This window comes from Amblyomma maculatum, chromosome 2 (genome assembly GCF_055883805.1).
Source record: "Amblyomma maculatum isolate TAMU_Amacu chromosome 2, ASM5588380v1, whole genome shotgun sequence".
NCBI classification, from domain to species: domain Eukaryota; kingdom Metazoa; phylum Arthropoda; class Arachnida; order Ixodida; family Ixodidae; genus Amblyomma; species Amblyomma maculatum.
In genome coordinates this window covers 152,614,637-152,630,562 of record NC_139345.1, presented here as the reverse complement: position 1 = coordinate 152,630,562, position 15,926 = coordinate 152,614,637, and the positions used below count along the sequence as shown (strand labels likewise).

General features: G+C 45.6%; 1 long non-coding RNA gene across 1 annotated transcript; it reads left to right on the top strand.

Moving 5' to 3' along the window:
- Positions 1–4,656: 4,656 nt before the first annotated feature.
- On the top strand, positions 4,657–9,771 carry LOC146200196 (uncharacterized). Its single transcript, XR_014704804.1, has 4 exons — positions 4,657–4,762; positions 5,427–5,511; positions 6,631–6,739; positions 9,690–9,771. It is a non-coding gene; the product is annotated as an uncharacterized LOC146200196 (long non-coding RNA).
- Positions 9,772–15,926: the final 6,155 nt, after the last annotated feature.

The window sequence follows — 15,926 nt, the reverse complement described above, 5'->3', positions numbered from 1 at the left end:
GAAACAACCGGGGCTGCGTAATAAATCATGTCGGGGTAATTTGTGGCTCTTGTGATTTTTGATTAATTGGTGTGTGATAGGCGATGGCGATTTTACGAAATCATTCTAATTAACTGAAATATTTAGGAAAAGAAAAAATGGAAAAGGGAATTTAACCTTAGAGTGTAATTTATTAATTTAATGATTGCTAAAATAATGAAACTGGCGCAAAAAGATGTCAAGCTACTCAGAGTGGGAAGGCAAACATTGTTGATGCTGCGTATTGGTGTACAAGACATAAAAAAAAAGAAAAATTGAAGAAGTGAAACAGTATCGTCGGTGTGTGTGAAACGCTCTTGCATCATACCCTTAAGGGCTTAGCTTAAGTGTCCTCCTAATGATTTAAAAGATGTCTAGTCGGTCAATTCGCACCCATTCGGACCGCTGAATATTTGTTCAGCGAAGATGATTGTTATTATCCGCTATCAAAATACGTCTATTTATAGTAGAATGGAAATATTGGTGGAATGGGTAAGTCAAAGTATCGAGAGCCGAACATTTCAACGCACACTGAACGCACCGTTTCTATGAAAAATTAATGATAACTGCTGCCCTCAGACGTTAGTTGAAATGAAGTAGTGAGTAATACTGCCTGTAAGCGTGAAAGGTGCTTATTTGCGATTCAAACTATTTCAGTGTATTTTCAAGGCATATTTGCAAATACGGTACTTGTCTTCAAATTGTGGTGGCAGTGCAAAACAAGCTGTGTAATTTCATAAAGTGCACCACGCCATTACTAGCAAAATTAGGTTGTTACCTTCTGAAATGTATTATTTCAGAGCAGTCAGAAAGGCATATTCATCACTAGCATATTCCTGCAGCGCATCCCTGACAGGTAGCTGATAGACGGCAAGATTTATTTCAAACTGAAAGCGTCTCTCACAGCCTGAGTCGCTTTGGGACCAACAAGCCAACCTTCAATGTAGTGTAGAGGCTGCACTTTGTTCTGAACAGTTCTTCAATGAACAGAATGAACAGAATTTCTGATTCATTTACCTCATCAGCTTTAACTTCTGCCATTTTTTGATTTGGCTAGGAAAGAAGGTCTACCAGGCATTCGCGGTCGTCAAGAGCGTAGCTCGTTGTCCGTGAGGTAAACAAGAAATTGGCTGACGTTGACAAGTCTCAGAAAGCACTTCATGTCATACGCACTGGCACAGGTTTTCTCAGCCGAACCACCCAGAGTAAATTCTAGAAGCAATCCTGCAAAAGTCTGCTGGTTCAAAATGAGCCTGCAAATTAATGTTGAAAGTTCAATCACATTAGCGTTTTTTATATTTTTCACTGTCGCCTTTCTAGACAAAATCGGGTATGACCGCATATAAAACTATTGTTTTCAATATCTTACACAAAGCTGTATATATATATATATATATATATATATATATATATATATATATATATATATATATATATATATATATATATATATATATATATATATATATATATATATATATATATATATTCACTTCATTTAGCACTTGAGTGAATTGATCTCGGCTTCGCAATCTGCCAAGACGTCATCGAGAATGGTCAACGTGTGGTGCTCTCGTTTCACTGCTCTTCATTTAGCGCTTGAGTGAATGGATCTTGGCTTCGCAATCTCTGTCAAGACAGCATCAAGAATGGTCGTCGTGTGGTGCACTCATTTTATTGCACTTCATCTAGCGCTTGAGGTAATGGATCTTGGCTTCGCAATCTCTGCCAAGACGCATTCGATAATGGTCAACGTGTGGCGCTCTCGTCGCGGGATTGACACAATCTGACGCTGGATCTCCGCAGTGGCCGTCACCTCGGAACCGTCACGATGACAACCGACGCGGCTCCATCTACCCCGCACCTCCACCAAGGTGTTATGGGGATGTACCTAATGTAACGGCACTGCGATGGGCTGAACTCGACGCTAAGACTTCAGTAGCCGTGCAGTATTCGCTCTGTCAGCGTCAGCGTCGTCCTCTTTCTCAGCGCTTTGTAGTGCCCGCGTTCCTCGGTCGTCGTCTTTGTCAGTGAGCAATCACTTTGGTCCCGCGTTTCCCGGTAACATTATATATATATATATATATATATATATATATATATATGGGATGGGGATTTATTGGATGGGGATTTATTGAAGTACTCAGACTGGGCCGATCAGCGACAGCGAACGCAGTCAGGTCCAACACGCGCAGCGATCACGATGCCACTGACTGGAATGTTCCCCGTGCACTTCGTCCTCCTCTTCACAATTACCCGCGGGACGCAGAGGAGCCACCCTGGTGACTTACGGCGTGTGCAAGACAGCAGGGTCGTAATAGGGTTTGAGGCGCTGATGTGAACAATCTCGCGTCCGCGCCGGTGTAGATCATGGGACGGCGTAACAGGTTCCGCCACATAATTAACCGGAGAGGTGCGCTCCAGGACACGGTATGGGCCATGCTATTCAGCAAGAAATTTCAAAGACAGTCCAGGAGCATTTGAAGGTATCCACAGCCACACAAGAGTGCCAGACGAGAAGTCCGGTGTCGAGTGTTGGTTGTCATGGTTGGATGCATGGCAGTACTGGGTGTTAGCCGTGAATGCGCGGGCGATTTGTCGACAGTCTTCCGCATGCTGGGTGGCTTGAGACGCAGGCGTATACTCGGATATGTCTGGCTGATACGGGAGTATGGTGTCGATTGAAGCAGAAGGGTGACGACCTTAGAGGAGACAAAAAGGAGAGAAGCCAGTACTAGACTACGTTGCGGTATTGTAAGCGTTAAGGACATACGGAAGGACAAGGTTTCAATTTGAGTGGATGGAGGCGACGTACATAGAGAGCACGTTGCCACGGGCACGATTGAAACGCTCCGTGAGGCCATTAGTCTGGGGATGACAGGCGGAAGTGGTTCTATAAATAATGTTGCACTTGGTGAGCAAGGCTTCCACAACGTCAGTCAAGAAAACGCGTCCTCTGTCACTGAGCAGCACTCGAGGTGCGCCGTGGCGAAGAACAAATCGCTGCAAAATGAAGGCAGCTACTTCTGATGCAGTGGCAGATGGAAGGGTGGCGGTTTCTGTATACCTTGTTAGATGATCAACGGCTGTGAGAGCCCAGCGGTTGCCGGCTGCAGTGTAGGGAAGCGGCCCGTAAAAATCAATGCCGACGCGGTCGGAAGGGCGTGGTGGGCAGGATAACGGCAGCAACTTTCCAGCAGAACGTTGAGGAGATATGGCTTGCAACGTTGACAAGTTAGGCATGAGCGAACGTACTTGAGTATAAGGTGTACATGCCCCGCCAGTAGTAACGCAGGCGGAGACGAGTGTATGTCTTGAAGACGCCTGCGTGACCGGATTGTTGGTCAGCGCGGAAATAGTCACTGATTTACGAACGTAGCTGCCGGAGAATAACTAGCAACCACTTGCGGCCATCTGCGGAGTAGTTGCGGCGATAGAGAAGGTTATCACGAATGGCGAAGTGGGAAGCATGGCGGCGGAGAGCACGCGATGGAGAAGCAGCAGTAGGATTGGAGATAAAATCGAGGAGAGAAATTATCCAAGAATCTTGCAGCTGCGCTGATGGCATGTCATTGATGTGAAGCGATGTCAGGCAATCGTCGGAAGAGGAAAGGTTCGCGACCTCAGCTGTAAGGGGGCAGCGGGAAAGTGCATCGGCGTCGAGATGCTTGCTGCCGGAGCGGTAAACAACGCGGACGTCTGAAGGCGAAGAGCCCATCTTGCCAATCTGCTGGATGGGTCTTTCAGCAAGGAAAGCCAACAAAGCGCATGGTGGTCCTTCACTCTCAGAAGGGCGGCCATAGAAGTAGTGGTAGAATTTAGTAAGGGCCCAAAAATGGCTAACCATTTTTTATCAGTGACAGAGTAATTGGATTCAGCCTTCTTGAGTGTACACTCTAAAAAAAAAGAGTGCAAAAGGAGGGTAACTTCGGGATTTATGCTATCTGAAACCGCATGGCTTAAATATACCTTGCGCTATCACCCGCACGGAAGACGTTAGTCTCCTCGCATGACTTTACACCATTTCGTCCCTGCAGCTCAAGCAAAGAAAAGTTTGCCGCTTGTTTCTTCTTTTTTTTATGATGGTAACCGGTTTCAAGCTGGGTGCGGCTGTGTTTCTACTTCCCGTCCGATGTCCTTTCAAGAGCTACCACAAAAGGACCCCCTGTTTTTCCCCGGAGGAGGTGGGGAATCGTCGAAAGTTGGGAGTATCTTATCTTCTTACAAAAAGCGGTGCCTCCCCCCTTCACCCCCCCCTTCCGACACGTCTTTTGACTCCTACGCGAGCTTGACCGTGGAGGGAGCAAGGCCGAACTCAGAACAAGGGCGGACAGACAAGTGTGTACGCTGCAAAACAGGGAGAAAGGGGAGGTGAGGGGGGAGTGGTGGTGAGGCGAGAAGCGAAGCAGTTGCTTTTTAGTTTTGTTGCTTTTATTCTCAACGCAGCGTCACGTGTTCGTAGTTGCTTGAGCCTGCCTGCGTTCCCTGCGACTCTGCGAGTCCGAGAAGACGACGACGGCGATTGCCGCACGAGTCAGCGTTCGTGCTCTTTGTCGTTGGTACTCATCTGTGTTTTTAGAAAAGTTCGGTTGCTCTCAGCGATTATTTCATCGAGTGCGCTCATCGATGCCTCACTACGAAACGACTTCGTGAAAGTGTGAACTTCGGAATGAAACGGCGGATGGCTGGTCGTCGCGGTGGTGGTGTTCCAACGGATCCTTGGCGCCAAATTTCAGCCGCGCATGTAAGTGACGTTTTACATTTCGTTTTTCGTGTTTTTCTCTGCTATTTAACTTGGCCTGAACACGTTTTGTTATTGCTTACTTCCGCGACGCTGCTTGTTTGTCTGTGAAACGGCCTCTGAGCACGACGTCTTGGATCCCAACCTGAGCATACCACTCCCTCAGTTCAGACTGGAGGAGCGGCGCATCCCAAAATTTTCAGATGGTCACGACCTTTTTGCGGGATGTTAATGGTGCATTTTTAGTCGTCTACGACGCTCACAAGCATACCCTGCGGTCGAAAGTATGCATCGACGAGCGCTAATGCAGTCCCGGTGATACGCATTGACGTGTTTGCATGCCGCATTATTTTTGCTCGCTGCCTACAATCGATTTTGATCGTCTGTTGTTGCTGCTTTACGTGAACGTTGCCATAAATGCGGTAGAGCATGCAGGGTGATGGGTTAAGTTTACGGTTCTTTTGCCAGCAACCTGTACGTTCGAAGGCAGCGCGCTTGATATCCTAAAGTCACGCTTTCAGAACGCCGATTTAACCCCGCAGTTTTGAGCTGATGGCGTCGAGACCAGACGTGGGACCGAGCCGATTCGTGTACATATATACTGTCGCAGTGACGCAATGTGCAGGAAAGACATTTCTCACGCTTTTCTTTTTTTTTTTCGCTGCAGGCTCAAGTCCTTCGTCTCGTCTGCGCAAGAACGTAGACTGTCGTTTCTTCAAAGAATTTGAAACTGGTCTCTGCTATCCGTGCTGGTAAGTCCAAAGCATTGTTTCCGTCCAGAAAGGGGCGTTTAAATTGACACGCGCACTTTTGTGGCACATATTGCTGATCACTGACATCTGCCTCAGTCTATACTGCTTGGGATTCTCGTCGGAGAAGAATTATGTCGCGTGCCATGTGTGTGTCTCCTTGCGTGTTGCCATTTTCGTTCATGCCGTGCAATATGGTGCACGCCCAGACAGTGACTTATCAATTAAGTTTCATTGTGTTTGAGGGCGTGTGCGAGTAAATAGTGTTATTTAACTTGCTGATCACTTATGTTAAGAACTGATAATAAATATTGGACTCGATCAAATCACTTAACAAGTGAAAAATCTGGGTTAGCTGGTGATCAGATGTCTTCAGCATTGAAGCAAACCATGTGTCACCCCTTCTCTGCTTTAAGACTGACTTTATTTTTGTAATCGGTACATAAAAAGACCAGCACAAAAAAAAAATTACGGGACAAAGGAACAAAAAATGACAGGACGGGCACTGAAATACGTTTTGCGTTCCTTTGTACCAGTTTTCTTTTTTTTCTTTTTTTTTCGCTGGTCTTTTAGGGTGTAAGTATGAACCAACTGGCCCAAACAGCTATTTTGATTAAATGTGCTAATTTTCGTTAGCGAGCTAAGGAAAATTTTTATATCACTAATATTTTTCATTTGGGGATTTGCTATAGTTTCTACTCAGCTATTTCCATTCTGAACTTTTCAGCCTCCTGACCCATAGAAAGGAGGCTATGCCTGACCAATAACAACAGATTCTTTTCCTTCTGTAGTTTCTGTTGTCAGACATTGTGTTATACTCATTACTACAATTCACTGGTACTGAGACATTCCCTCATTGAAGTTAATGTGTATTGTCATTGTGCTAGCAGTTTGTCATAAATCTGCTATTCTAGTTTATTTAAGCAGTTATTTCGACTGTAAAGAGGTGGCAGATATTGTTACAGATATATCTAGGAACAGGAGTTGTAGCTTTTAAGCTCATTGTCAAAATATTTGAGTCGTTGTTTTGGCATGTGTGGTGCCATTATTTTTTGTACTATAGTTATGTATGTACTAGTTACGAGTATCATGCTAATGTTATGAATGATACCTTTGCTGCAGCGTACCTGCCAGTAGGAGGAATACGGTGCAGAAGTGCTGTTACTCCTGCTTCTAAAGATCAACCTGCTTTCTTCAGCGCTGGGCGACTACTTACGGCAAGATTTGTGTGGTATGTATTTTTCGACATAGCTGTGGCATTGTGGTCTGTTCATTGTTGCTTTATGTCTATCAAAGAGCATATTTTTCTATGCTGAGGAGCAATAGCCCTGGCATTACATTGATTTTGGAACCATTCAGTGCTATTGAGCAAGTTAGCAAGGGAGGAATTTTTTCAGTATGTAATCGATCTGAACATGTTGACTTCTTTTTATTGAGTGAGCTGTTAATGTATGCCTCTTTTCTTTTTTGCTTCAAAACCTAATATTTAAATTGTTTGCACTTGGTTCTCAGCAGTAAGCTTATGTTCTCTGATGGGTGTAATTTTCAACAACTCACATGCTCTTATGTTGCTAGGTATGTCCACAATAGAATGAAACTAAAAATGAAGTACTGCAGGTGATATGTAATGGACGGTATTTTAGCGCTTTCAGCTTTATTGTTTCTTTTGTGTTCTTTATATTGTTTTGTGCCATTTGTACTCAGCGTATTTTCCTTGTGTTCCACCACTACCATTTAACAAATATATATATATATATATATATATATATATATATATATATATATATATATATATATATATATATATATATATAGGATAAGTAAATAGACGTACTTGGTTGCTAGAGGTTACATAAAAGTGAAAAATTGCTTCATACTGTTTCCAAGTTTATTTGTAGTCGACGTTTCGGCAGGAGCCCTGCCTTTCTCAAGACGTATATATATATATGCCCCACCCCTTATGTCATGTCTATGGGCCTATAAAGGGAGAATGAATGAAATGAAATTTGCAGTACAATTAGAACTGGATTGTGCAGCACAGTGGACATGTCTGCGGTAGAGGATAATGGTTGAATGGCTAATCAACCAAAATTGACTTAACTTTTGCATTTTAATTTTAGGGGACAGTATTATATACCAGAAATGAGGGTCCCCAATATTATAGGTGAGCCCAGTTCTTAAATTTTCTTAAAGAGCAATGTAGTTCAGAATATTGAACAAGGAAAGGCATATTTGAAAACTATTGTCTCGCTTTCCCACATTGCATGTAAAAAATGTTGCTGCACTTGGTATTGTTGCCAGAATCATGTTAGCTTTTTCTGCATCATCAAAAACACAAAATATGTCTATATTATTTGAATAAGAAATGTCAGCAACACCCCTTTTTTAGTTATGTAATGTGGAAAAACCAACTTACAAAGCTTTTAAAGGAATATTTTTGATGCTCATTATGTTAGACCACATAGATGATTAGGAGGGTTTTAGGCCTAGGCTCACTCATTAATAGCCTTCAATTTTGCAGTTTTCATATTGCCTCTTATAAACAAAAAGAATAGATAATTAAGTCTAATCCTGAAGCTGTACCAGGTACCCAAAGTCCACATTGCTGCACAACCCACCGGCAGAGACTGCACGGGTGTCTCTTTATAGTTTATGATTTGCAATCTGTAAAGGTAAAGAACATAATCTTCGAGAAATTTGTTGTAAACACTTTTTAATAATCATTCTTGTATAATATTGGTCAGCATTTACAATTTTATTAGTTAGGCATCTAAAGAGATAAGCAGTTGACAGTTCTGGCAAATTGCAGTTTATGAGAAGTTTTATTCCTGCTGCATGTGCTGCGAGCATTGCATGAAGCAGCAATACATAGAATCTCAAGCTTTGTGGTTTGTTCAAAGAATTATAGGGGTATTGAAGTGTATTGTTTTTTGCCTCCTGAGCAAGATAATGTAGTTTTGAAGTGAAACGGCAGTCTCGAGAAGTTTTTGGCATCGGCATAAGCTGATGTGTGGTGTGAAACTAGCAATGAACTTATGTAAAAGTTGCATTTTATTGCCATGCTTTACATAATTCTGCATCTGTGACATCACTGCAGTAATGCACATGTGCAGAAGGTGCTTTGGATGTGCCTTGCTATCATTGCTCTTTTAGCATGAAATGTTCCATCTTTCAGAAGTGGTATCCCGCATTTTATAAGGCATAGCCTCTGTGGTATATTCATGCCTTTTTCCAGGAATGTAAACTGCACTAAAGGCAGAAACAATAGAATGGCCTTAGACATACCCCTGCAGGAGCAAGCTCTGCAGGAACAAGCTTCATTCGTTATATTCATGAGAAATGACAACGAATGCAAGAACAAAAGAACCTCTCCCCCCCCCCCCAAAAAAAAAAAAAAAGAAAAAGAAGAGATTTGCAGTTGTCACTTGTGATGGATGATCAGATGACTAAAGACAGTGTAGTAAACATTAACACTATAGGCAACATAAGATAATGTCATGAAGGACCAGAGACAGTATTTTCTAGGAGGGTGAGACCATAGTGACTAGAAACAAGACCACTGGTATGGTCAGGTGTGAAAACAAACTATAATGTTTGGGTGTTGGAGTGGAAACCAGCAAACAACAAAGGTGAAAGTGAAGGTGATAAAACAAAGTTTAACATAAAAAGCTAATGATAAAAAAAAGGAGAACTGCACATATGAACGAGTAGAGGGAGGGGTTTTTTAAATCACATCTTTTGCCTTTATTAGGCTAGCTTCTATTTTATCAATATGTTTTCATTCATATTTCTTTAAATGACCCTCTGGGTAGTCCAACATCAGTGATGCCTATGGCTTGACCCTGCTCCTAACAAGAATATGTCTCATTGTATATTGTGTCTTATTGAGCATATTGTCAATTTTTTCTGAGATTGCAATGTGCTAGTTGTGTATGTGTGTGTTAGTGGCACAGGTAAAGCTCAGATTTGGAGAATTTTCATTGATCTATATATTGTGTGAGTTCATAATTCTCATTACATAAACACTTGGAAGCCTGTACTGGTGCACTATTTCCATCTGTCTTCCTTTTTACTTGCCCTTTGTGCAGTGTTATTTTTATATGTGAATTAATTACTCCATAAGCATGTTTTGGGAGACTTTCTTCGTGAGAAACCGATTACAAGTTCTCTTTTCTATGCAGGTCAAATACGTGGTACATCCCTGCCCTGACTGTGCAGAGAAGATTATCCAGTCCCTTGGTGCAACTTCGGTGTATAATGAGGTGAAATAAACACCATGGTATGTTATCTTAACCGATTGTTCTGTAAATTCTTTTTGTTCACTCTGCAACATAACTTACGGCTTGAACACAACATGACACAGCCTACCTCACCTGAAACGTTGCTCACTGTCACACTCCAGACGACACAAAGATATTGCAATGTTTCAACATAATCTTTCCTTCCAGAAAATCTTGAAATGTATTGGTTAGCTTTATTCCTGCTTCCAGTGACCAAGTTTACGATGCAGATTAGTAATAGTACTCTTGTGCGGATAGCATATATATACCACAAGATGATGCTTAGATACCCTATGTAATATGACATTACTTTAAACTGCTTGGAGGGCAACATTATCCTTCTCCTGGTGGTATAAGCTTGCACCATAAAGGTGCAAAACTTTGCGCTCTTTGTCGTAATATAAATGTATACTCTAAAATGGTAACTTTGCACCTGTACATACAGGATAAGTTTACGTTGTCAAGGTGCAAACTTGCACCTTTGATGCAAGGGTATGCTTATGCCATCGACAGACTAAAACATAAGCCTTTATGAAAGGTGCAACGTTATGCCTAGGTAGAATACGGTTACACTGCTTGTGAAGGTGCAAGTTTGTGCTACCAGAAGCGTAATGTTACACTACGTGCAATGGTATAAATACTTAGTCTTCCAAGACACAGCGTAACCTTACCCCAAAAAGGTGTTAGCTCAGCGACAAGCAGTTTACCCCCCAAAAAGACTAAGATCACACCTTTTTTTTTAGAGTGTACGGCTAGCATAGGCAACCACCTATTCAGTATAGCCTGTTTTGCACTGAGCGAGAACAACGCCGAGACCAACACCACTTGCGTCCGTGTGCACCTCGGTAGGCGCTGTGGGGTCGAAGTGACGCAGGCCAGGTGGTGCCGTGAGGACGCGGCGTAAAGCATTAAAGGCAGCTTCGCACGGTGGCGACCACTGCGAAAGGTGGGAACTGCCGGGCAGTAGTTCAGTCAAGAGAGCAGCAATGGAAGCAAAATTTCTAATAAAGCAGAGAAAGCAAGAGCACAGCCCGAGGAACCTACGTAGATCTTTGCTAGAAGTCGGTTTGGGAAAGGCTGCTATGGTACGAAGTATGGCAGGGTCTGGAGATACACCTTCTTTGAAGACAACGTCGCCGGGAATGGTCAGCTGGCGGGCTGCAAACCGACATTTTTTTCTCAAATTCAACTGCAGACCGGCATCAGATAAGCAGGTCAAAACGTGCTTCAGACGGTAGAGGTGTGTGTCAAAGTGAGGAGAAAAGACGATAATGTCGTCGAGGTAGTACAGATATGTCTTCCACTTTAGGTCATGCAAAATGGAGTCTATCATCCGCTCAAATGCTGCCGGAGCATTACAAAGGCCAAACGGTATGCCTGTAAATTCGTACAAGCCGTCGGGAGTCACAAAGGCAGTTTTGGGCCGATCATCCGCTTCCAGGGGAACATGCCAGTACCCAGAACGTAAATCTAGAGAACAAAAGAGCTCGGCGCCTTGCAAACAATCGAGAGCATCGTCGATGCGCGGGAGAGCGTAAACGTTTTTGCGCGTGATCTGATTAAGGCGGCGATAATGGATACAGAAGCGATAAGAACCATCTTTCTGTTTTACGAGGTCAACAGATGACGCCTAAGGGATGCTTGAGCGCTGAATCACGCCGTTATAAGGCATTAGGTCGACTTGTTCTTCCATAACCTGGCGTTCGGTTGCACACACGATATGGGCGCTGTCGCAGTGGTGCGTGGTGCCGGTGTCGATGCAATGGGTGACTGGAGAAGTTTGACCCAAAGAACTTTGACGAGCGTCGCAGGAGGAGCGAAAATGATGTAGTAGGTACAAAATCAGAGTGCACTGCGCTGTAGGAAGATCGGCGTCGATGGAACGGAGGAACAAGTCTGTAGAGTGGGGAGCGGCTGAAGGTGCAGGGGGGCATGAGCCCAGTCACGGCAGAATGAGGCGCGTCGTCAGGTTCATCAGAGATCAGAAGAGATGCGATTGACTAAATACTACCGAGGCATTGATTATGGCGCAAAGCAGCAGGGGAGTTAAATGGGCTAGAGACCAATAACATGGAAAGGCCAGTGGAAATAGCGAGCGCAGCTTAGGGCAATGGAAGGCACATGCGGCGCAGGAAAGTATGGGCTGGTATGAAGACAAAGGTGTCATTCCTAACAGAGGCAAAAGCGACACGAAGAAGCACAGAAGAGAAGGGCCAAGGTCGATATCTTCGGCGACGAGGGCTTTAGCACAGGAATTCGATAGACCATAGTCTGGTAAGGCATCGGGAACAGTCGAAAACCAAACTTCAGCGCGAGCACAATCGATAATAGCAGCTTGACGCGACAGGAAATCCCAGCCTAAAAATTACAGCGTGTGAGCAACTTGGCAGCACGACGAACTCAATCGTATAAAATCAATCGTATTACAACTCGAGCAGTGCACGCTGCTAAAGACTTGATATGCTGAGCGCTGACCATTCGCTACGAGAGTCCCGCAATTGGCGTCTTCATTTTCTTTAAAGAGCTACGTTGTTTTGCGTCCATTACCGAAATCGCAGCACCAGTGTCAATTAGAGCTATGACAGCAACACCGTCGACGAAAACTTCAATAAGGTTCACTAGCGACGGATGAGGACTTGAGAAGTTCGACGGGGTCGCAGTTCTCGCTTCAGGGACTGCGGCCTCTAGTTTTCCTCACGTGAAGCGTTCTGTCGACGTCGCATCGGAGAGATAGAGCGGCGTCGCCGCGACAGTGAACGGCGGTCAGACATGGCAGAGCGGTCTGGTGAGAAATGACAGCTGGCTGGAGGCTCAGTAGGCACGGAATGCTGAGGCGTCGAAGAGCAGTACCCAGAATCATGAGGAGGTAGTGCTGACACTGGTAGAGAGTTTCGGCAATAACGGGAAATTTGTCCAGCCAGCCCGCAAGTGTAACTAATGGGCCGGTTATATGCCGTGCGCCAGGGATTGCGTGGTCTTGGAGCCGGTCGAATAAACTGCACAGGTTCGCGAGCAGGACCTGGAGGCGGCTGAACGTAGGCAGTTTGTGGCGGAGCATATGTAGGTGGTGGCCCGGCAGCAACAGCCGCCAGACCACCACCTACATACGATACAGGCATGGATTGAGGTGCTGGAGAAAGAGATTCAGCTTCCTGTTCTTGAATAATCTGGCACAAACCAGGAGCTAGGTGTGATGCAGGCTGTTCATGGCAGGACATAAGGGAGAGCTGTCGAACTTCTTCCCGAATAAAGCTCTTGATTTGTGGCTGCTGTGGAGGAGAATGTTTACCTGCATCTGTCAGGCCAGCAAGCGACTCAGTGTGCATGGTTCTGGCGCGAGTTATGGCCCTTTGTTGGCGCAGTTCATCTAAACTTTGACACAGTGTGACAATTTCCGCGACGGTGCGGATATCTCGAGCTGTCAGAATTTGAAAGGCGTTGTCATCGATGCCTTGCATAATGTGCTTGATCTTGTCGGCCTCTGACAGCTCACGCGCTTGCACAAGTCGACGACATCCTTGATGTAACTCGTAAAATTCTCGCCACCCTGCTGAGACTGCGCACGCAAGCGCTGTTCAGCGCGGAGTTTCCTCACAGCAGGATGGCCGAAAACTTCAGAGAAGCTGGCTTTGAATACGGTCATTGATGCAATGACCGCTTCATTGTTCCGAAACCATAGATTTGCTACGCCGGTGAGATAGAAAATCACGTTCTTAGCTTAGTTTCCGCGTTCCATTTGTTGTAAGCGCTAACCCGCTCATAAGATGCGACCCAGTCCTCGACGTCATGGTCGTCAGTGCCGCTAAAGATGGCGGGCTCTTGCTGGCGGAGGGAGCCGGGATGTGTATTAGCAAACCATATCCCATAGGAGCACTCGAGCAGACGGATGGATGGATGGATGGATGGATGGATGGAATATGGGCCTCTTCAGCGCGGCAGAGGGTGCTCGAAACAGACGGCTCGGTGTCGAGAGAGAACGGCAAAATGGTGTCAAGAGAACGTCGAGGCGGACGGACGCGTAGAAGAGGAAAAATGGACTATATGAAGTTGTCTCATGCTTCGAGGTGTTATAGGCGTAAGTAATGAAAGGAAGCACGTAATCCGAGTTCTTGTGCCGCGAGTCAACATACATCGCAAGCATGTTCGTCAGTGTCCGGTTTGTACGTTCGACGAGGCCATTTGTCTGGGGATGGTACGGCGTAGAGTGACGCAACTGGCAAGTACAATAGCGCAGAAGCTGCTCTACAACCTCTGCCGTAAACTGGCGGCCTCGGTCACTGATAATTACACGAGGAGGCCCATGACGGAGGACGACAACGTGGAGAAGAAAGAACGAGACGTCAGCGGCGGTGGCGGAAGGGATGGCGGCAGTTTCACAGTAACGCGTGAGATGATCAACGCACACGATTACCCAGCGATTGCCTTTGGACGAGCGGGGAAACGGGCCTATGAGGTCAACACCCACTTGCTCATATGGTGTGGTCGGTGGTGTCACCGGATGTAAGTGGCCCGGCGGAGAAGACGTGGGGAGCTTGAACCGCTGGCACTGCACGCAGGAGTTCACGTAACGCTGAGTCGTTCGACGCATATTTGGCCAGTAGAAACGTTCCTTAATGCGCGTAAGAGTCCTGGCAAACCCCAAGTGCCCACCTGTAACGTCGTCGTGCATAGATTGTAGAACAGAGGAGTAGAGGCTAGCCGGAACGACTAGCAGAAAGCGTGCACCGCCAGAAGAGTAATTTTTCGATACAGCAAACCATCGCGAATGCAGAAAGGGTTCGCAGATGCCGGATCACGAGCTTTTTCAAAAAGTGATACCAAGTCTTGATCTTTTCGTTGTTCTCGCTGGAAAGTGGCAAGATCCGGAAATTGTACGGAAAGGGCGGCAAGATAGTCGTCGAAGTTGTCATCGCAGAGGGTAGTTGCGAGAGGCAGCCGCGAGAGGCAGTCAGCGTCAGCGTGTTGGCGGCCACTTTTGTACGACACTGTAAAGTTGAACTCCTGAAGGCGTAATGCCCAGCGGGCCAACCGACCGCAGGGGTCGCGTAAATTCACCAGCCAGCAAAGTGAATGATGATCGGTGATGACTGTAAAGGAACGTCCATAAAGGTACGAGCGAAACCGCTGTACGCCAAAAAACGACGGCAAGGCACTCTTGCTCCGTCACGGTATAGTTGTGTTCAGACTTGCTAAGGGTGCGACTTGCATAAGCGACAACGTGTTGGTTTCTGTCATGCCGTTGTGTGAGCACAGCACCCACGCCGATGCCACTTGCGTCACTGTGGAGTTCAGTGGGAGCTGTCGGGCTGAAATGACGCAGTTTGGGCCGCGAGGTAAGAAGAGACTTGAGCTGGCGAAACGCAGAATTACATTCAGGAGTCCATTTGAAAGGAATATCTTTCTGCAAGAGGCATGTGAGGGGGTAGGCTACGTCAGCAAACTTAGGGATGAAGCGTCGAAAGTAAGAGCAAAGTCCCAGGAAGCTCCTGAGTTCTTTCACAGACTTGGGCTCTTTGACGCCGCTGACAGCTTCAATCTTCTGTGGGCTAGGCCTAACACCGTCTTTGTCAACCAAATGCCCAAGCACAACGATCTGGCTTTCACCGAAGCGGCACTTCTTAGAGTTCAGCACGAGACCCGCTTTCTCCATGCAGCTAAACGGCTGTTATGCTCCGCGAAGGTCCTCCCGAAAATCACTACGTCATCTAGGTAACACATGCAAATTTTCCACTTCAGTCCACGCAAAACAGTGTCCATAAATCTTTCAAAGGTAGCCGGAGCGTTGCATAGGGCGAAAGGCATCACGTTAAATTGATATAACCCATCGGGAGTCACGAATGCCATCGTCTCCTTGTCTTTCGGATGCATTGGAATCTGCCAGTATCCGGACCGTAAATCAACAGATGAAAAGTAGGAAGCTGAATGGAGGCAGTCAATGACATCATCAACACGCGGGAGCGGGTAAACATCCTTCTTGGTGGCAGTATTGAGGCGGTGATAGTCGACACAAAATCGCCAGGTGCCATCTTTCATTTTTCACGAGGATCACAGGGGCGGCCCATGGGCTAGATGATTCCTGAATGATTCCTCTTTGTATCATATCACGGACCTGTTCGTCAATTATCTTACGTTCTGAAG